Here is a 23,989-nt window from a genome sequence, read left to right as displayed (position 1 = left end):
TTCACTCATATGTGGAAATTCAGAATCAAAACAGAGGAGCATAGAGGAAGGGAAGGAAAAATAAAACAAGATGTAATCAGAGAGAGAGAGAGAGAGAAACCATAGAGATTCTTTTTTTTTTTTTTAAGATTATTTATTTATGTATTTATTTGAGAGAGAGAGAGAGAGAGAGAGAGAGCATGAGAAGGGAGAAAATCAGAGGGAGAAGCAGACTCCGCATGGAGCTGGGAGCCTGATATGGGACTGGATCCCAGGACTCCAGGATCATGACCTGAGCTAAAGGCAGTTGCTTAACCAACTGAGCCACCCAGGCACCCACTGTAAGAGATTCTTTTTTTTTTTTTTTTAAAGATTTTATTTATTTATTTGACAGAGATCACAAGTAGGCAGAGAGGCAGGCAGAGAGAGAGGAAGGGAAGCAGGCTCCCCGCTGAGCAGAGAGCCCGATGTGGGGCTCGATCCCAGGACCCTGGGATCATGACCCGAGCCGAAGGCAGTGGCTTTAACCCACTGAGACACCCAGGTGCCCCCACTGTAAAAGATTTTTAACTCTAGGAAAAAAAAACTGAGGGTTGCTGAAGGGGATGGGGGTGAGGTGATGGGGTAACAGGGAGATGGACATTAAGAAGGACATGTGATGTAGTGAGTACTGGGTGTTATATACAACTGAGGAATCACTGAACTCTACATCTGAAACTGATAATATACTCTATGTTAATTAATTAAATTTAAATTTAAAAAAAAGAAACACTCTGATTAAAAAATGGGATAAAGGTCTTAAGTGCCACCTCACCAAAGAAGGTATACAGATGAGAAATAAGCATATGAAAAGATGCCCTGCCCCAAATGTCAACAGGGAAATGAAAATTACAACAAGAAGATAACACTCTACAACTCTTAGAATGGCCAAAATCAAGATCACTGACAGCACCAAATGCTGGCAGAGATGTTGAGCAAGAACTCTCATACATTGCTGGTTGGAACGCAAAATGGTATAGACACTTGGCACTCCAGAAGTGAAGTAACTATGCATTTTAGTATTTATAAACTTATTTATTTATTTTAGTTTAAATGATTTGTCTTCTGATGATATATCAAATAGTTTATCGATCTGGAATTCTTCACACTTTTAGACTATTCTTCTCACTACTCCTCAAAAAACAGTGTATTTAAAAAAAAAAAAAAAAAAGTAAGATTTGGTAGCTCCACACCAGGACTAGTTCCTTTGCAGCCATTTCCTGCCTGACCAAACAGCTGATTAGACGTGGGAGCCAACGAGGGCTGCATTGGAGATGGATGGTGACCTTGCTACAACACGTGTTTCTCAACCACACATTTCTGCTGGCTATGTCAGCAGGAAGTCAGTCTGTTATACCACCTCATGATGATACCGAGGACAGCTTGAATGATCATGAAGACAAAATGGTCCAAAAGAAAGTTTTAGAGAACAAAATATATATCTTTTAATTACAAATGCAGCAAGGATCATGAAAAATGCCTTACCTCAAATGGGAAAGACTGCAAAAGATGCCAAAGAATGTGTTTAAGAATGTGTGAGTTCATTCGCTTTATAACATCGGAAGCAAGTGAAAGATGCTGTCAACAGCAATGGAAAACAATCAATGGAGAAGATATGCCCCCTGCCATGTCTACTTGAGGCTTCCACAGTCATGTAGAACCTCTAAAATTATACCTTCATAAATTCAGAGAGGCTATGAAAGGAGAGAAAGGGATTGGGGGAACAGTTGCAGCTCTAGATGGACTAAGTGAAGAACTTACAGAGGAGGCATTTAACAACCAGTTAACCAGTTACCAGCTGGCTTAAAAGCTAGCTGCGGACGGTCAACCAACAGAACATATTGTTTATACAACATATTAACATACAGCTTATTAACAGATTTCTGGTGTTCAGCAAATTTGGTTTTCATGATTTGAAGAAGTGGTAGAATGGGGAGTGTTAGAGAAGCAAAAAGTCCATTAAGCCTTTTTATTTTCCTAATGTCTAAAAGACATTAGAAGGAACTGACTGGTGAAAAGATGTCTCTTTGTATATGAAATAGCTGGAATGTAGCTTCCTGATGCTTGACTAATTGGGGTGCTAATGGCTACTTGAGAATCCTTTTCATGAATGACTTTAAAGAGAAATTTGGATTTTAAACGTATTAAAATATTTTATTCTGTATGAGAGTTTGTTGCTCAGTATGACCGCTGTATGCACTGTTTATTGCAGTTTATTACTCTCAGAGATTTGCAGACAGTTTCTTATTTTCACATTGAATCACGTTACTTTTTCAATTCAGGTAAGCTGCTGGGTAACTCGCGATGTTTTTTCTTTTAATAAAATGTAAGGGTAGAGTTCATTCTGGAAAAAAAAAAAAAAAAAGACTTTCCCAAAAATCAAAGTCAAACTGATGGGCATGTAACTGAGCTTTTGAACAGCTATTCTATGTTCTCATTTGAGAGACTCATTCACCAATGAGTCTATATGCTCAGCAATTTCTAACCAATTTCTAATCAATAACTAATCAGCCTTCTATATCTATAATTTATATGTTTTTATTTGTACAGCAAGATTTTATTACTTTTATTTTGCTTCTCTTTAATCCATTATGTTTTAATCTAGTACTTCTGTGTGCTTGAGATAGCAAGGAGGCAATAATGTTTGTGGAAATGCTGAAAAAGTGTTCTGGTGCAGAGATTTGGGTCATTAATTTTTACATATTTTTATTTTCTTTGTGCTTATTTGCTTGTTTGATTTTCTTTTAGAAAGACCTGAGTGATTAACATTGGAATAAAATTTAGAGTCAATTCCCAATAAATGAAATGTATAGTAACGATCAATCGCTTGATTTAATTCATATGTTCACCAATACTTTTGCATAAAAAAATATCCATGGTTATCTTCAAATCTACTTTTCCAATTCTTTCATATTTACTTATGTCTTATTTTTAGATAAACAAAATATCTATCTCAAAGTGTACTTGACATATAATGATGAAATGCAGACGGTATAGCATAACAAATTGTTCATAGTAAACCTTAACTAAGCCCACTACAGATTTTTTAAAGAAAAGCTTCTAAAATAATTATATGAATTCATTAACTACTCCATTTTCAGAAAAATAATTCAATATTGAATATTTTCAGAATTCAAGGCAAAGAGGAATACTCTTATTAGTGGCTCCAAAAGAAACTTTTTTCTTTTTAAACAATTTTGTTTATTTATTTGAGGAAGAGAGAGCACAAGGAGGGGTAAAAGGAGAGGGACAAGCAGATCTTCTGCTGAGCCGGGAGCCCAACTCTGGGCTCTGTCCCAGTACCCTGAGATCATGACCTGAGCTGAAACCAAGAGCCGGATGCTTAATCAGCTGAGCCACTCAAGGTGCCCCCAACTTATTATTATTAATTTTAAATGACTTTTATTTGTCAGAGTAAGAGAGAGCTCAAGCAGGGGAATGGCAGGCAGAGGGAGAAGCAGGTTCCCCGCTGAGCAAGGAGCCCAATGCCAGACTCGATCCCAGGACCCTGGGATCATCACCTGGGTGAAGGCCGATGCTTAACCAACTGAGCCACCCTGGCGTCCCTACCCCAAAATTATTTTTAAATTTATGAGAAGAGTATGGGGCAGAAGTGTAACTGAATTAGTATAAGGAGAACGTATGGACAACTGTGGCTGACTCAAGATAATTTGTGAAGAATGGGGAAAGGCAAAGCACAGCTGCTTGAACGTAGTTAAAACGCGCATTTGGTGGAGCATGTTTTCCCTGATATTAGAGAAATTGAGTATATTTTTTTTTTGAGAAATTGAGTATTTTTAACAAATACTGGAGGAGCCTATTTTAAGAAGACAATGGCTACATAAAAGAAGAAACAGTCAACAGATCAAGGTAGAATGGTCTGCCATTATGCCTTTATTAACCAATAAACCATCTTAGCATATTGCTTTCTATAATGTACTTAATCTCTTCTATCTTCACTTAGTCTTTGCACCTATATATTTTGAAAATAACCACAGCTCGTGGGGAATACTTATGCAAGTTGTAGAAAATAACAAAATTTTCACGATCAACTGTAATTATTTAAGAAACATTATTTATACCATAAAAATGATCCTTTGACTGTGACTAATAAACATTAAAACAAAGTACATGTTCAGGTAAGTTCATTTACATTATCTCATTAAAAGCAATACATGAGCAATATTTGAAATAACTTTTTAAAATATTTTGTGGCCTACTTCTATTCTCCCAAGTAGTTTTTCTCATAGATCCATATTCAATTTGTATTTTTTTTTAAAGATTTTATTTATTTATTTGACAGACAGAGTTCACAAGTAGGCAGAGAGGCAGGCAGAGAGAGAGAGAGGGAAGCAGGCTCCCTGCTGAGCAGAGAGCCCGATTCAATTTGTATTTTAAAGGAAGATTAATATGTATGGTTCTGAATTCTTTATACTTATCACAATGCTCTGCATGAGCTATTTTCTATCTGTAAATGTTCTAAACCTCTTAAAAGCCCTTTATTCTATGTTGCACAAAACTATTTTACCTACAATTTAAGTCAAGGCTGAAAGGACTCAAATTTCTTTGTAAATGAAAAACTTATTGAGCTAGAATGAGTTGGAAACACTTCTTATTAAAGGTATTTGAATATGTCTGAAAATTGTTATACTAGAAAACAATTTGTGAATTTTAACTTATCCTGAACTTTTCCCCCCAAATATTTAGAATGATATGATTATTAACTAGAAATATGCACATTTCTTTGAAAGTACAAGTATTTTTCCCTCCTCAGTTCAAATATGGATGCTTCTTATGAATTTTGGAACACTGAAAAAATAAAATAAAATTCAAAAAATATGGATGTTTCTGATTTATAATAATTGGGGTCATTTTTGACCATGCATTGGACTGCTCATAATAAAATAACATTAGTTCATAGGCTCAATACAATTGCTTTTGGTTTATTTTCTTAGATTTATGAAGGCAACATATCATACTACCTACTACCACATATATATGCTCTTCAGAAAACTTCCGCTCTCAAGTTCCATGCCATCGACATTTCATTGTTTTTGGTCTTATCATAGGCAATATTAAATTGTTAAATTCTACATCTTACACATTTGTTTTCTTCCAAATATAAGTTAACTCAGTACAGATATTTTTCTTTACTTCTTTGTGTCCCACAAATGATAAAGACCATAGTTTGTGAGTAGAATTTGTGCAATAACTATATCACTAACTTCCTGTGTTCTATTTCTAGCTAAATATTGAGCTTGGGATCCAAGTAGGATAATTTTAATTACCTGTGATCTATTAGTTCTTGTCTGAGCAAAGGTTTTCTTTATCCTGAGACATAGTACTAACCTGAGTGAAAAGGGGGGTTGACCCAACAATGCCATATTTGCATAAACAACTGTAGACACTTGTAGTAAAGAATTTCAATTTGGCTCAAGGAACATGGACAAGGTTTTAAATATAAATATTTTATATCACTATTTCATGCCTCTCACTCATTTTCTTCCCAGTCCTCAATCATTCATAATGTCCAAGATGGTATATGGGTTGCAGTTATACACACATGCACACATGCACTAGTAGTGAAAAGAAATTTTCCAGAAACATCTTTAGCTTCATTAGCTCAAAGTATCAGCAATAGTTTCAATAGAAATGGGATACAAAACTTTGATATATGTGCCAATTCTGTTGCTATTAGTAAAGAGCTAATTATAGTCACATGTCAAAGGCAGCAAGGTATCAGTCAGCTCATATCAGTGTCATTTACTTGAAAAGGCAAGGAGATTAAGTATTACCATTTTAGGGAGAAATATTGGTACTCTCTATATCAAACATTAAAAAACTCAGTGTGATTCCATAATTTATTGGCAGCAATACTGGTTTCAGCAACACAGCTGCTTCTTTTAGTAACTGTGGTAACAGAAAATGCCACCACATAATGACACATATGGATAAAGTGGCTGATACCATAAAATATCTAAAAGAACCATTTTTCAGGGGAAAAGGTAATATCTTCTATTTCATAATGACTTGAAAGAGGATGGAACTTTCACAGAGTGAGAAAAGAACTTCAAAATGTTTGTGATTCTTTCCAGGCTCTATTTTTATCTTGAAACTGTTGAAGACTAGGAAATACAGAATCATTTTAGTTCTGTTCAGGAAGCATTAAGGGAAAAAAAGTCACAATTTACTAACACTCTTCTGGGTGTAAGAGACATGGAGATTAAGTAGATTTATTCCCTGCTCCTCCAGTGGAATTGACAGATGCTTAAAGAGATTTTTTTTTTTAAATATAACATTGCGTGTGTTGTAGTAGAATACAAATGCTTCTAGTCTTTGTGAAACTGATACATTATCTGAGCTTTTAAAGATGAATAAAAGGTACAAAGCCAAGAAGGCTATCTAATCAAAGAGTGAAAAGGACAAGAGCTAACATTTATTTAGTGCTTTCTTGTAGTTGAAGCTCTTTTAAGCACTTAACAAGGATCATTCATTAAATCCTCAAAACAATTCTGAGGGGATCTTATTATTACACCAGTTTTACAGATAGGGAAAAAGAGGCTCAGAATTGTCACATAACTTGCACAACATTACAAAGCTAATGGCAGAGGAGATGGAAGGAAAACCCAGGCAGCCTGACCCCAGAGCCAGCACTCAGCATTTTTTTTTTTTTCCTAACCAGGTCCTGGAGAACAAAGTACATTCACCTTACAGGTATTCAAATTATTTCAGACAGCCATTTATTTATTTATTTATTTAAGTTATTATTATTTTTTTTATTTGACAGACAGATCACAAATAGGCAGAGAGGCAGGCAGAGAGAGAAAGGAGGAGGAGGCAGGCTCCCTGCTGAGCAGAGAGTCCGAGGTGGAACTCGATCCCAGGACCCTGAGATCATGACCTGAGCCGAAGGCAGAGGATTTAACCACTGAGCCACCCAGTTGCCCCTAGACAGCCGTTTAAACATGTTTTAAAGTAGAGACAACACAGTAAGACAGATACTTCACATCTTATAGTTTTGTGCTGGGAACTTTTGAGATGACTTAAGACTAAAGGCTAGGACACTGTTTAGGGATAATTGTGTATGAAATATGTCAGAGTCTGATTTATGATAACAGAGCAATGAATGGGAAAGGAGGTGGATGGGGATTTGCGAATTAAAATTTCCGAGATCTGATGTCTTATCAGGTGCAGAAAGTCAGTAAAGGATGAAAGATGATTGTGTCGATGATGTTAAATTTCACTGAGAGGTAAAGCAAGCATAATAACTCTGGAGTGTGATTTGAAAGATGGGACAGAAGATGCTTTAAGTAAGTTGAAATTGAAATGTCAACTGAACATTTGTAGGATGTGCACAATAAACAAGTCAACGTTGAAGTTTGAAGCAGAGGGAGAGAAAAGAGTTTGTGAGTTCAATTTCAATTCCCTTTAGTTTAATTTAATGAGTATTATTGAACAAGTAGTATACTCTGTCAAAGTAAGATAGGTAGATAGATGGAAAGACTGGTAGGAAATCATGCCTGTTTTCCAGGATCTAAACCTCTGTGAAGAGTCATCAGTACGTAGGTAGAACATTAATTACATTACCCTAAGACCCATGAGATCAAAAGGGAAAAGCGCCAAGTACAGAATGAAGAGCAGTGCAAAGAATAAGGAGATTAATTAAAATTGTAAAATGATTACAAGAAAGACCTAGAAAATATAATGTCTGGATGTAATAGCAGTGGAGTTTCAATAAGGGTTTAACAGTGACCTGCACTGCACAATGTCAATATTCAGTGTGCTTCTTAGTACTTCTCTCTTTGTTGCTCCTCCTTAGCAGTATTTATCTGCAATCTTGGAATGATTCTATTTATTCAACAATGCACCTGAAATAAGCACCCAAAATAGCTTTGTTCCTCCAGTTCCTTCAGCTGACTGTGCTCCTCTTCGGTTGCTCACAATGGAAAGCAAGCAGACAAATGTCGCCAACGCCACATTCTAGTTTGTGGGAAGAGTATGACTCCAAAATAGAGCGTTTCTCGAAAATCACATCAAAAAATATAATTATATCTCAGTTGTGATTTAATTTCTTAGTATCAAAATGATTTAGGAGAAAAAAAAAGCATGTGAGGCACTATTTTGTAGAGAAATGTAATCTTCTTGAGTAAAATGGTTTCTATCTAATTGCAACTTTTATATTTACTGTAGCACTTTTAAGCAGGAAAAATTACAGGTTGTATGAACTGACAGAAAATACATATTTAAGTCTTTTATTTGTATGGAATTATCAGACATTTATAGAATTGAAACCTGAAAAGAGTGTGAGGTAACAAAAAGTGAACAAAATTCAAATACCAAGACATACATAGGCCACAATTATGCCACCTGTAGTCTACTACTGAGAAAAATTTCAACAATATGTTATTTGGCATTTGTTAAATGTGGGAAAATATAAAGACTTACAGTATAGCTAACCTTTTTCTAACATGGTACAGTTATTTTCTGATATTCATTCTGTTACTTAAACAAAAGTAAAGGGAGTGAAATACATTGTAAGTAACACAAAATAATCTGGTTCCCTATGTTCAATCGCACATCTTTCCTAAGGATTTATGTTGAATTTGGGCAAGAAACAAACATAAACAAAAATTTGTTTTTCACAAAAACATCTGCTAGTTTTTAAAGGAGCTGAAACTTCATCTTATAAAATAAGCTAATTTCTCTTTATATTTCTTAATGGTGTATAACACTATTAATATTTTTTTGTAATTAATGATAGTACTTACTCACAAGTAATACAAAATAGATGATAAAATTTCAAATATAAAGTACAGCTTCCAGAATGGATTCTGGAACATGCTCTATAGCTCCCTTTTCTTTTTTGCAATAGTGGAGAAACTGACAATTTCAAACAAGTTAACTGATACACAGAGTAAGTAGTGTCACAATGTTTACTCTCCAGAATGTAGTCAAGAGCCTTGAAGCAAGCTCCTTCCCACCTTCTTCTCCAGAATTAAGCCAGTGAGCATCTAACCCCAGTCCTGAAAAAGCCGCATGCTTAAGCTCACACAGTTTCAGTGTAGTTTTTCAAATGTCTCCTCAAAAGTCACTTTACTTTAGTTGCGGCTATACCAAGCTTCTTGTCTGTTTTTCTGCCCTCAATAAGTTAAATACAACAAATTGGAAAGTGTCAGGAAGGAGTTATGAGGTACAGGCTCAGGGATGATACAAGAAGTGACAACTGGTCAACCGTAGCCAGGCAGGAGCCTTAAGGACTATGTAAAACAAGTCCAAATACTCGGGCATCCAAATGGGGATAAGAGTCCTATTAACCTCAACAACCTTTGGGAAGCTGACTACTTTACAGTAGAGTAATGTTGATAATGTGATCATAAATTTTTAAGAACAAACAAAATTCTGCCTCGCCATATTCTTTCTAACATGCAGGCTAAAGTTAAATACATTTTATCAAGTTTTTTATTCAAAATATTTAAATAACATAAGTAATCTGAATACCTCACTTATATAGAATATGTTTTTCTTCTATGAATTTAGGATAAATAAAGTAGTTTTATTCAATGGTTACTCAACTCACTTCAGTTCTGATGAAAATTCAGATACTAATTTTCATATATTTTCCGTAGTTCCTTTTTTCTTCTTCCCTATTTCAAGGGGAGAGCTCCTTTACAACAAATGTACTATGTACTGGTTCTTATTTTTTAGCTCTGACCTCACACAATCCATTTAAGAAAGCCTCTCAATTCCTAACACTATTAATTATATATTTTAGAATATTTAAAATGAAATATTTTTGAAAAAAAAAGTATGCAACTGTGCTTTTCTGATTGCTTTTAACTGTAAGAAAAATGAATGTTGAAATGTGTGGTTCTCATGGAAAGTAACTATGACTATATAACTGTGCATCTAATCACCAACTGGTCTATCTATTTGGTTTATCACCAAGATTCAGGTCAGAGCAGTGGTCAAATAATACTTTTGAGCCCAAGATTCATCTGGGTGGATTTTTCACAAAACAGCTCCCACAGACGTCCATCAATTACCTGAACAGTGTATATGGATAAAATTTGGGGAAATATTTTCAATGGAGAGATAATAACAAGCATAAATATAGATAATTCTATAAAAATTATCTTTTTTCAGGCATTTGTACTTTCATCTGTGTCTCTAGCTACATGTCTACTAATTCATATGTCATTTTTAAGTCCTCATCAAGGGCAAGGCACATTACATGCAAATATTTAAACCCTGTCACAAACCTAAGATGGGTATTATTGTTTAGATGTTTTTCAAATGACTTTCCCAATGTCCTTTTAGACATTAAGTGGCATAGCTCAGTCAACCTGAATGCAGACTAAAACACGGCCTTGACTAATGAACTCAAATATGCAACACCATTTAGCCTTCACCAGACAAAAACATGGAGGCAAGAGACAGCTGTAGCTGGGAGTAAAGCATTCTACAACCTGTCAAGTGAAGATGAAAGTTTGGTGGGGGCTCTGAAGGCAGATGAAATGAACATAGATACACAGATCCTGAGTTGTTTAACTCAAAGAGGAGATTGTTTTCGTTAGTGGCTAGTCCCAATTTGCACATCAACCTTTGAGGCATCCTGGATGCAGAGGTAAGAACTTCACTGAGAGGCTGACGGGCAGAGGTAGATTTCCTATGAGTCCTTTCAAGTGGGCCAACCATCAAGTCTTGAAGAACGTGACTATAATTAGAGCAGGATCCACAATCTCCTGCCTGATTCTTACTGAACTGTGCTCCCAGTTAAAGAATCTAAATATCTTTCACAAGAATATAAGCTTCATGTTGAAGCTGTCCTATTCATTGCTGTCTCATACTTCATGTATGATTCCTATTACATAGAGAGTATTTATTAAATGTTAATTGAGCTAATGGAAGGACAGAATAAGTACCACTATTGCAAACTACCATACTCCCAGAAAGAATGTGAATATGGGACACCTTGACTTTTTTGGACATACTGACTAATCCCTCATCATAACAACCCCGCTATGGGTCACTCATGCAGGATGGCACTGTTGACTGAGATCATTAAGAGCTAGCAAGAAGTGATAAAGTGTATTTTCCTACCTTTAGTGTATATGGTCTTCACCTCTTCTGTAGACAATAAATACTCAAACATCCAGTGACTATATACCAGCTATGTCTATTAATTTTTTATGTTGATAATGAATTTACATTTGGTAGGCAGTAATTTACCATATAATTGTGTTTATTAATATTTATTTAATTTTTTGAAGTCATTCTTAAAATTTATAAAATATGTAATATTAATATCATGTATATCTAGTCTTGAAGAAGCAGAAAGTATTTATAAAATGTCTTGCGTTTTCAAGTTTGCCAGAGAAAATTACTTATGATAGAATTGGTTTATAGTTTCCAAGTTTTACATCTAGTCAGAGACAGTTATATGCTCCTATAACAAGAGATATTCTAAAGTTAATTTTAACTCTGTCCCCAATGAAATGAGTCAATAAACTCATTAATAACCTACACTGGTTAAATACTAAGTTATGCTTGATCAGAAAAGTGCATTTTAAGCCAGGTACACTTAAGTTTGAATAATTATGATAAATAAAATTGAAATGAATTTCCACTATTACTATCCTTCTAGAAATGACTAAGAGTCCTTACTAGGAACTAATTTGTTGATAAGGAAAATTAATTATTAAAGGAAACTATAAACATCCCAATACAAAACCATTCTGCACATGGTACAGAGAGCAGCTCTCCATTCTGTTCTCTGAAGCATGCTCTTTCACAGTGACTATTTGGAAAAAATGTTATCTGAGAAATGATGAGAGGGTTAGGAAAGTCAATATTTGGAATGAAGTTAGTTTTCTCCAAATATTGAACAATCTTTATAAGGAAAAGGAAAAAACTCATTCCTTTTTCTATCCAGAAACAGATTATAATGTGTGCTGTATATCTATAATGTTGTATATCTGTGCAAGATGTAGAGAATCAAAATTTATTCCATCCACATGTACAGAAGTCTAAAATATGAGAAATCAACATAAAATGATTCAGAGTTGATAAACTCTCCTGTGTGAGTAAAAATAAAATTTAAATCTATTGTATAGAAAAAATTACTATCCAATGAATGTAGAAGTCTCTATCAAAAGAAACAATAGACAATAACAACAACAACAACAACAACAACAAAACCCAGGCAAACTGTGCTTACAATAAAAAGAACACATATCAAGAGAAAAAAAAAATTATGATGAAAATTATAGACATAACAAAAGAAAACTTCACCCCCAAAATAAAAAGACAAAGAGCACACTGAAAATAGCATAAATACATGTAGTTTAAAATTGTAAATAGTTTTTTTCACCTAAGAATAAAATGCAATAGCATTTTTAAAGAACAGATTATTTTAGTTAAGAACTAAATAAAATGTCTATAAGTGAAAGCAAAATTTATAGGCAATTCCCTTCATTAAATCTACTTCTGTTCAAAATAACTAAAGTGGCATTTGTTTTTTGCTTGAACTTTTTCTGATATATCAAGGAGTCACTCTTCCAGAAACATTTAGCAATGGCCTTTTTGTTAGGAATACTCTTTTATTAATTTTGCCATTGATAAAAATGTCTTCCTGGGAATGGAGACTTTACAAAGGAACTGTTATTTAATTGATGTATTCACCTAAAATTTAAAGATGGCTAAATTGTATCTTTTTAACAAGTTTAATACATTGCCATAGTTAGCTCCTTCAATATGCAAGTATAATTCCACACATTAGAATAACCACATTCATATCATACTATCAGTTGACAGATTAGGAAACATACTCTCAATATGGAAGCAATCCAAAATGAATTAATAGTACCAACACTTGTTGTCATGTTAGGGGTGTTACTGCTGAAATACCTCCTGTCTTTTATATTTATTCATAGTACTCCTTTCAGCAAGTGGTAAATTTTAGTCAGATATTATTATTATTATTATTATTATGTGTAAGACTGATGATTCACAGACCTGTACCCCTGAAGCAAATAATACATTATATATTACTTAAAAAAATAATTATTTTCCTGGCTTACAAAGGGACATCTTCTTTCTGTATCCTCACATGGTAGAGAGTAAGATTGTCTTTCTTCTTATTATTACTAGGGTACTAATTCCATCAGTGGGACTCTACCCTCATGACCTAATTAATTTCCAAAAGCCCTACATCCAAATATCATATTGGAAATTAGAGACTCATCATATGAATTTTATGGGGATATTACAGACAATAGTACTGTCCTTCAAACAAATACAGAAATTTGACAAGTGCAGATAAGGGAGGAAATCAGTGAAAATAGGGTCCAGACAGAAGAAATTATCAGTGACAATAATCTATGCACTGGCCCCACCTACCTCTCAAAAATTTGAACTATGGGAAATTTATCTATAAATAGTCTGATAGCATGAATAGAGCTAAATCTTAAATCCATTTCAGAGAAGAATTTTTGTCTAGAAATCTTTTTTTAAAATACTTTATTTATTTATTTGAAAGAGAGTGACAGTGTGAATGGGAAGAAGATCAGAGGGGGAGGGAGAGGGAAAGAATCTCAAGCAGACTCCGCACTGAGTGCAGAGCCCAGTGTGGGGCTTGATGTCACAACCCTGAGACCATGACCCGAGCTAAAACCAAGAGTCTGACACTTAACTGACGGAGCCACCTGGGTGCCCCTGAAAAACTTTTTATATGGTATAATATATAATACCTCAAATAGAATTTTACATACAGATCATGTCTATATATTCAAAATAACTTCTTATACAAATGGGTAGCATTTGAAAGCACTCAACAGTTTAGGGGGAAAAAGGTGGAGATAATATGTCAAATATCTGACTAAAATTTCCTCTTTTGCTCTAGTAAAGAATTGACTTTTAGGGGCGCCTGGGTGCTCAGTTGGTTAAGCAACTGCCTTCGGCTCAGGTCATGATCTTGGAGTTCCGGGATCGAGTCCCACGTCAGGCTCCCTGCTTGGCAGGGAGTCTGCTGCTCGCTCTGACCTCTCCCCATCATGCTCTCTCTCTCTCATTCTGTGTCTCTTTCTCTCAAAATAAATAAATAAAAAATCTTAAATTAAAAAAAAAAGAATTGACTTTTAAAAAAGAATAACGTCACTAATGATAAAATCAATAAGAACATTCTGGAGTTAATAGAACCTTCATTAATTAGTATTTACAAATATCACTATTACCTTAGTTTAATTCAAACATAGAGTCATACTCATCCCTATGATTCTAGTGAATAAGAGGTGATAGAAAGTCACTTTCAGAAAAGGCCGTGGAAAATTTATAAATTTATTTATTTTAAAGATGGTATAACATATCCTTATAGCCAAAACTCATTTCTGAATATTGACCACCTCTGGCCAATTGTAATGGAAAAACGTTTCACACAGATTAGCAACTAATCTGAGAAGTACTTTTTAACTCTGGGATCTTGGCAAAAACCAGTTTAGCTTGGAAAGGGTAATATTTTCTGCTTCCAACTTGACTCAAAGAACACAAATAAGTTTATATATTTTATATATGCATAAGCTGTATTATATATAAATAACTACGTACAGAATTTATAACATGCAAAGTAAAATAGGAAAATAATAGAACAGATTTTAAAATATAGAAAATGTAAAAAAAATACATTTAGTTTTCAATTAATATAAAAGCAAAAAGAATTTTGGAGAACAAGATCTAATAAGAAATCCAATTCTCCTAGGAAGATACCTTAATTATTAGGAGGAGAGAGAGCATTCTGTTCCTGGCTGGGGCTACCTGAATAGAGGTTCAGGCAGGCTAAATTTGAGAGGGTGGACTGGGGAGCAAGTGAGTCATGGTTCAAATACATGAACTCTTGCTCTTCCTTACTAAGTTTTAGTGCATTTTCTAAAGCATGTATTTCTTCATTCCCTGTATGACCTTAGGACAATTTTCAGACTTTAAATGGTTGGTTATTGAAATTTGACCACTTATTTTTCACTCCACAGAACATCTCACATTACTGTTTTGGAAGTGTGATTCCATTTCCATATATTAATATTTAATTGTTAAAACTGTTAAAATAGGGGCACCTGGTTGGTTAGGCATCTGCCTTCAGCTCAGGTCATGATCCGAGGGTCCTGGAATAGAGCCCTGCATCAGGCTCCCTGCTCCCTGGGGAATCTACTTGCTCCTCCCCTCTGCTGTGCACCCCCCATCCATATAAATAAATAAAAATCTTTAAGTGAAACAGTTAAAATATGTATGTTTATCTATCTTCATAAAATTTATACAAACATACACATGCATATTCTTTCAGCACTGCTATTGTGAATAAAGAACACTGACTTTACAGCTTGTTTGTAAAGTAAAATATCTATGCTGGGAAACAGAAGTTGGAAAAGTACAGGGTTGTGCTCCTAAAGCAGAAGTGGCATTCAGAGAAAGAGCACACCATTGTCCTTGCCTTGAGCTCCAGAACTATGGCTTGCAGATTTTTCTCCAGGGAAATGTCAGGCCATAAAATAGCTTTGAAAGTTTTCCAAGGAAATTGGTTTTACTTAAAACAGACTGTGAGGAAGTTGAGACATCAGGGCGCTCTCAAAAACAATGGTGAGTTTGTTCATATGAAACGAGGAAAATGTCATAGCTTCATTGAAGACACAAGTTACACCATAGGTAAGACAGCTCACCAGAAAGAACGTTGGGGAGACAGGTAAATCCTTCAGGGGGTCAGGGAAAGAAAACCTCAAAGACTTGTGTTAAGAATAACTCTTGCAAAAAAGCCTGTGTTTAACTGGTATTAGGTTAATGATAAACAAGGCACCTGGGTAGCTCAGTTGGTTAAGCAACTGCTTTCAGCTCAGGTCATGATCCCGGAGTCCAGAGTCAAGTCCCGCATCACACTCCCAGCTACAGGGGGAGTCTGCTTCTCCCTCTGACTTTCTCCACCCTTATGCTCTCTCACTCCCTCTCTCTCAAATAAATAAAATCTTTTAAAAAATTAATGATAAACAAAACGCAAAGAAAATTCAGTCCTATATGACTTCACTGGTATATTTCTACCAAACATTTAAAGAGGAAGGGATACCAATTCCTCATAAATGCTACCAAAAAATATTTGAGGAAGGAAAACTTCCCAACACATTATATGGGCCAGTATTACCTTCATACAAAAACCAAAGAAAGACATTACAAAAAAAGAAAACTAGAGATCAGTATCTCTTATAAATAGGGAGAAAATAACTACTCCAAAAAACACTAGCAATATATAAAACAGATTATGGATCATGACCAAGAGGGAATTATGTCTAGAATTGCATTCGTTTAAGATTTGAAAATCAATTAATGAAATATGCCAGAATCAATCAACTAAATGGGAAAAACCATATGAACATCTCAAAAAATGTAGGAAAAAAGTATTTGACAAAATGCAGCATGTCCTCATCATAAAAATAGTCAAAGACCTAGGTATGGAAAATAAATTCACCCAATAATGGATATCCATGAAAAATCCCTGGTTAATATCACATTTTGTGGTGAAGGACTAGATGCTTTTCCCTTACTGTCATCCATATAAATTTTGTGATTATTAGTCTATTAAAGTTTTGTTTTATATTAAGATTCCTTGGCAGTATTAGTTTTTCTTTAAAATTTCTCAAAATATATTCTAAATTTATTGGCACAAATGTTTCCTTTATTTGAGAGAGAGAGAGAGAGAGCGCGCACATGTGAGTGGGGAGAGGGACAGGAGAGGAAGAGAGAATCCTCAAGCAGACTCCCCAGTGAGTCCTGAGTCCTACTCTGGTCCTGGACCCTGAGATCATGACCTGAGCCAAAATCAAGAGTTGGACACTTAACCAACTGAGCCATCCTGCTGTCCCACCATCTTTAAAATTTCTGAGGTAACTGAATGTGTTAGAGAATATAATATATATCATACATGTCTAAAGTTTTTGAGCTGTTTTGTCATCTATTAAGTATGACTTCTGTAGATGTGTTTACCTTTAAATTCCTTTTTATCTTTTTGAGAGCAGAGTGCAATAGAAACTCGTTACATCAAAGTACTTATCAGTATTGCACAAAATTCTTATTTGTACGGTGCAAGTTCTAAGAACTCTACATTTTTTTCTCTTCACTTAATTTCTGATAGATATGTGCCAAAAGGTATGCATAATCTTATTCAGTTCTTTATAAAGAAAACGCAGGTTCAACTCTCTATTATTATTTTATTATAATCTATTTTTCCTTTTAATAGCTGAATTAAAATCTTTAAAATTATTGCTATTAACACTGATATGAGATTATTTTTGTCTTTCTTGTTCCTGCCTTCTAAGCAATTCCCTTAGTGTCTTCTCACTATCTTAGAAAATGTGAAAATTAGAAAAGCACATTAGGAAATGTGCTTTTAGGAATGCCTGGGTGGCTCAGTTGGTTAAACATCTGTCTTCTGCTCAGGTCATGATCCCAGTGTCCTGGTATTGAATCCCACATCTGGCTCTTGCTTCTCCCTCTGCCTGATGCTCTCCCTGCTTGTGCTTTCTCTCTCTGACAAAAAAGTAAATAAAATCTTTAAAAAGGTGCTTTTAGTGCTGACCATGGTTACTCAATGCAAGATCAAAACAAAACAAAATGCATCTTTACACGCAAATCCATTTATCATCTCCTTCCACTCAGTAGATCTCTCCTTTCAGAAATAAGACTAAAAAATTCTGGTGATTTTTAATGAAACAATGATTTCATGTTCAGCTTTACATGTCCCAAGACTGAAGAGCGGCTTCCTCTCCACCATCTGCTCAGCAGCTGCAAAACAGCAACTATGCATGAAAGCATCTCCATCCATTGTGGCCAGGCTGGCGTCCACAATGGCAATGCTTTTTGGGAGCTCGATTGCCTGGAACATGGTACCCAGCTCAATGGTCAGATGCTGAATGACAAGACCACTGGGGAGAGGATTCCTTCAACACCACCACCTTCAACATCCATCCATCCAGAGATGGATGCTGGCAAGCAGATGCCCAGGGCAGTGTTTGTTTTCTTTTCCAACAGAAAAAGTATTTGACAAAGTACAACCATTCATGACAAAATCATGTAGGATAAGATCTGTCAATGAATTGGGTTTAGAGTAGAAGTATCTGCTTTGTACTGTATCTGTTTTCCCTCCTCTCCTTGTATTGGTTCCCTCTTTGCTCTCCCTCCATCTCAGTACCATAGTAAAGAAATAATGTTAGAATGTGACTCAAGCAGTCACATTTTCCCTCATGCTCATCATACATTTCTAGTTGGGGTGACTGCTGTTGGTAGAGTCAGGCTGATACAATTGCTCAGGAGATATGAAAGGGAGAACCGCCCTCACCTAAAATATAACTCTGGTGCCAGCTAAGGCTCAGAGTACATACACGAAATCCAAAGCGATAATTGCAAATTCTACTGACCCTCAAGAAAGTCCACTAACTTCCAGGTTTTAATTTGGCCTTGCACACAAGAAGATGTGTTTGAATAAAATGAACAATTTTGTTAATCTGAATTTTTTCATCAGTAGTTTAATTTGTTTTTTAACCAGTTTTTCGTCAGTCAGTGTTTGGCTATCCAAAACCATTTGCTCTCTATTTATTTTTTTTAATAGCATATCACAAAATATTACTTTTAACAACACCTTTTGAAATACCCAGCATTAGTGACTTATCGTGCATCTTAGTTCCTGGACCAAAGACACTGATGGACCCTTTCCGTCAAGGAGAGGTATTAATCTAGGGTACAGAGATGCACTGCATTTTGAGTATTTTAAAAAGTGAAAAGCTGAGGTAGTTTATAGATATACAGAAGGAGCTACTGAATGCTATGCTTTCATTAATGATGAGTATTTGATTCTCTTAATACTTTTAAATAAGTATTTATGTTACAAATTGAAAACACTATTGTTAGTTCTGTTAGTGTGTCAGAGATCAGCCTGAGGAGCTTGTGGTTGGTGAGAGGACATTTAAGATGAACATTATCAGTATTGAAGTAAAAATATTACATTGGATGAGAAAGAGAGAGTGCAACTGAAGGGTTATTATGATGTTTTGCCCATGAAACTGACTGAAAACTTTACCAATGAAACTCTTACGGGAGTTTAACACTCTTAAAACAAAATTCCACTTTCCGCCTTACTTTTCCAAACTCTTCTTCAGCTTTCACATGCATTCGACATTATTAAAAATGATTAGAGATAGTTGATCTTAAAACATTTTTTGCCTAAGAAAAGGAACACGTGGATGCAAATATCAAAGCTGTTTTCTCATCTATCCTCAGATGAAATTTTGATATTATCATAACAAATTTCATGATGCATTGAATACATATATTGAATATTACATGGCCTTAGCAAAATTATCCGACTTTACTTTTTCATGAAAATGACCATATACTTACATATTTTTTCCACTTTGTCCTACTTATGCCAAAAAGAATGGAATTCAGAAAAAGCATTGAAGATACAGAAAAAAAATGTGGGAAATGATTTCATAAGCTGCCTGAGTGTAGTTACAGAAGTATAATTGGTAGACATTATAAAATGTCAGCTTTTATCTATGATAAATATAATTTACACAGCAGAAAAGAGTGATTGGAGTCAGATCACTGAGATGCTAATGAAAAGACCCATCGGCACAGAGGCGGATTGTTCATTTTGCAAGAGACCAGAGAAATGACAAGTGCTGAAGGTGTTTTTATATGCTCCGAGACTCATCGCAGACATGCTCATTCATGCCCTGGGATACAGAGCAATGTAATCGTTTTTTTATTAAATAATTCAAATTCTATGGCCTGTGTTTGACTCACATTTTGAAAGTTATTGAATTGAGTCATTCATTGCTTGGAAGTTAAAGTATGTTTCATAAATTGGGCTTGTAAGAAACATTAACAGAAGAGGGCCTTAAGAAAACAGAACAGCATAAAGGGATGGGGCTTGGCAGGGACAATAAACGGGAGACCAAATTGCAAAACCAAATTGCGATGACAAAATAAATAGATCTGATATGCTGTTGAAAATAACAGTCTACATATTTGTTATCTAAGTGATGTCCTCTAATAACTATTAAAGGAGTTACTTGAAAAGTTTCATGGTTTTTTTTTTTTTTTTTTGTACTCCAGTTAATGAGATTGTAGAACTTAAAACACTGCCTAAGGTAGAGAGGATGAAAAAGAAAATTATGCTTCTTTAGAATCTTTCGGGTAAATGAGTATTATTGCTTAATCAAATAAAATTGAATCACAAGGGAAATCAGAGGAAAGCAGAACTGAGAAAACTCTTAGAAGGACATTTAAAGGAAACTAAGATGAGATATTTAAAGAAACGTGAAAGAGATAAGCTCAACAATAACAATTCCTGTTAAATATATATTTATCTATTTATTATCTTATTTTTCTAGGTAGTAAAGAAATCAGTTGGGTGGTCTACTTATATTATTTAAAATTTCATTAAAGCATTTAACTAATATCTTGGGGTAAATTTAGGCAACAAATATAGAGAAGTATTTTGAATCCTGAGATTTTAAACACCAACCTGTAATAATTCAAGACAGCATGTTTTCTTAAGATAAACACCTATTCATTATTCCTGGCTAGAACTCTTTTGTTATTTTTTGAATTGGAAAGCAAAATATAATTTTAAGTGTTATTCTCAGAAGAAATCCAGCCAATAATTTAAGAAATAAAATTACAATAATTTAGATCATTATAATAAATAATCAGCCCAAAATACAATAACAGCAAAAGCAACAACATCAAAGTAGTTAAAAAGCAAGAGTCAAGTAGCTTAACAGTAAACCAGAATTAATGAATGAATTTATCTAAGAAAGAAAATGGAAGATTCAAAGGCATAATAAATATTACTCATTAGGAATATATCTGGAAGTACTCAAAAGAAAAAGAAAATGGCAAAGAAGAAAAAAACTGTACTAAAATTTGCATGAGATAAATTAAATAATAAAATCTGCAGAATAATACTTTAGAGAAATATAAATTGACCCTTTTACACATAGGCGGTTTTTTAAATACACCTAGACCTGAATATTCACATCAGTAAAACAACAAAACAACACAAAACAAAACAACTTACTTTTTAATTTATACAGGCCAAATTTCACTTTATGGCACACAGTTCTGTGAATATTGATATAAGCCAAAAGTCATGTATCTGCAACTACAAAATTCCCTCATGCCACTCCTCTCCACTGATAGCCACTTACACGCCTCTTCCAGAATGCCAGATAAGTGGAAATATGTATGTTGCCTGTGGTTTCTTTTATTTAGTAAAATGCATTTGGGAGGACTTCATGATATTGTGCGTATCGATTTTTTATTACATTTTATTGACAAACAATATGGATTTGCCAAAGGATTTTTGTTTTGAACCATTTATTGGACAAACAGTATTTGGACTGTTTCCAGATTTTGAGGATTATTCCTTAAGATGACACGTTCCTGTACATGCTTTGCATAAAGATACGTTTATATTTTCTTTAGATAAGTACCTCAGAGTGAGATTTCTGGGTAATATAAGCATACGATTAGTTGTATATGAACTTAAAAACAGTTTTAAAAATGCACGTGCTATGGCACATTCCTGCCAGCAATGCATGAGAGCAGCTTTGCTGCATCCTGGAAGCAGTTGGTATTACCACAATTTTTGTTTTTCCTTTTTTTAATTGTAGCCCAGTTAGTAGGTGTGTAGAGGGGAAGGTTGTATGTCATTTGGGTTTCAGTTTGTACTTCCTGATGATGAAGAATGCTAAATATCTTTTCATTTGCTTATTTGAAATCTGTATATCTTTTTTGGTGAATTGTGTGTTCAAATTTTTGGATACATATTACCACTTGCTTTTTTTCTTTTAGTTGAAAATATATTCACAGAACCACAGATTGAGATAAAACATCTGCAAATCACATAAAACAAAAGATACCTGACAAAGGACACACATACACACACATTCAGTTATGTTCTCCTAATATCTCTCTCTATCTTTCCTTTTCCTAGTAGGGGCTTTGGCAGAGAAGAGTTGTTAATTTTGATAAAATCTAAAATATCTTTTCCTCCTTTTGATAGTGGATTTGGTGTCACATCTAAGAACACTTTGCCTAAATTAACTTTACAAGATATTATTCTATTCTGACTAGAAATTTGTTGTTTTTTAAATTTACATTTAAGTCTCTGCTTCATTTTTATTTCTTTTATATGTACGGTGTGATGTAAAAAGTTAATATTTTAAAATATGAATATGCAAATATCCATTTTGTGGAAAAGAGTCCATAATTGTGTTGACAATCATTTGACTACATTTGCATGGATATATTTCTGGGGTCTCTCTTCCATTGTGTTGATCTTTATTCTACCTATTCCCAAATTTAGTGTTTTTACCACAGTTGCTTTATAGTAAGTCTTGAAATCAGGTCCTCCAACTTTTTTCTTCCTTTTTGAAATTGATTTTGACTATTCTGCTTTGATTTTGATATACATTTTAAATAAGTTGTCATTTTCTGCATAGAAATCCTTCTGGGACTTTGGGATGTGGTTAAATCTGTAGATCCACCATGGGAGAACTGACCTTATAACAATACAAATATCCCCACTTTTTGAAGTTCACATTATGCCCTTGAACTTTTGGTAAACATTATATTAGCATCTGTTTTCACTAACTGGAGAAATATGAAGAAGGTCTTGACTTTTATGAAAAGAAGCCAAAAAAAAAAAAACAGAGGCAGGATGCCCCTGAGCAGTGAGAGTGACCCCACCCAGCTCCTTCTCTGAGAGCTGTACTCAGCATCTCAGCATCAAGCCACCATGGCTTCGAACTATGTCTGTGAGCATCCGTGTTCAATCTCAATTTATTTTGTGCATCTATTAGCAAAATATCAGAAAAGCTTAAAAGAAGTAATTTTTTGGTCTGGGAATGCTCAAAAATGCTCAAAAATGTTTCCACATAAAGTAATGGTAATTGCTTTTTAGCTTTACACCATTTCAGCTTACAGAAGTTTTCATAGGAATGCTTTACTTTCAGATGGTGGGAGAAACAGGTTATGGAGTATGACAATCCAGGAACATGGTATGGCCACTTGTTTATTAAGGTCTTTGATTTATGTCATCAATGTTTTATAGTTTTATCACATGGATCATGCACATATTTTGTTACAAAATGTACACAAGTAGTTTTCTTTGCAATTTGACTGGTCCTTTTAAAAATTTGAACGCTATTTTTTTCATTATTACTAAACAGAATTATAATATATCTATATGCATATAGATTATGTATATATACGTTGCATTGCATGATCTTGCTAAATAACTTATTAAATCTGGTAGCTTTTTTCTAGAATTTTGGAGATTTTCTATGCAATTATATCCTCTGCAAATAAAAATAAGTTTATCTTTAAATCTGTAAGACTTTTGCTCCTTTTCCTGCCTTATTTCACTAAGACTTCCATATGATGTCTAATTGGAGTGATGAGACAGTATATCCCTGTTTTGTTCCTGATTATAGAGGGGATCAATCAGTCTTTCATAATCAAGTATAATGTATAGCTTCCTCCATTATCAATATCCCTCACCTGTGCAGTACATTTGTTACAACCACGAACCTACATTGACTGGTCATAATCATACAAAGTCCATAATTTATATTGCATTTTACTCTTGGTATGTAATTCTATGGCTCTGAGAACCATGTACTGATGTGTATCTACCATTTTGAATATAGTGCTCTAAAAAATCACTGCTCTAAAAATCCTGTATTTTTCTCATTCATTACTCTCCACCACCAGCAACCCCTGGAAACCACTAATCTTTTTATTGTTTCCATAGTTTTACTTTTTCCAGAATGTCATATAGTTGGAATTATACCATACTTATTTCTTTTAAACTGTTTTCTTTGCTTAATTTTGAATAATGGTCCTGTGTAATGGTCCTGTCTTGTATTTCTGG

The 23,989-nt window shown here is 34.4% G+C and overlaps 1 pseudogene; it reads left to right on the top strand.

Annotated features, from left to right (window-relative positions):
- Positions 1-1,292: 1,292 nt before the first annotated feature.
- LOC111153473 lies at positions 1,293-1,930 on the top strand (annotated as a pseudogene).
- Positions 1,931-23,989: the final 22,059 nt, after the last annotated feature.

The sequence above is a fragment of the Enhydra lutris genome, unplaced genomic scaffold (assembly GCF_002288905.1).
Source record: "Enhydra lutris kenyoni isolate GAN:26980312 unplaced genomic scaffold, ASM228890v2 scaffoldscaffold32, whole genome shotgun sequence".
In the NCBI taxonomy this organism is placed as follows: Eukaryota; Metazoa; Chordata; class Mammalia; order Carnivora; family Mustelidae; genus Enhydra; species Enhydra lutris.
This window is presented reverse-complemented; position numbering and strand designations above follow the sequence as displayed.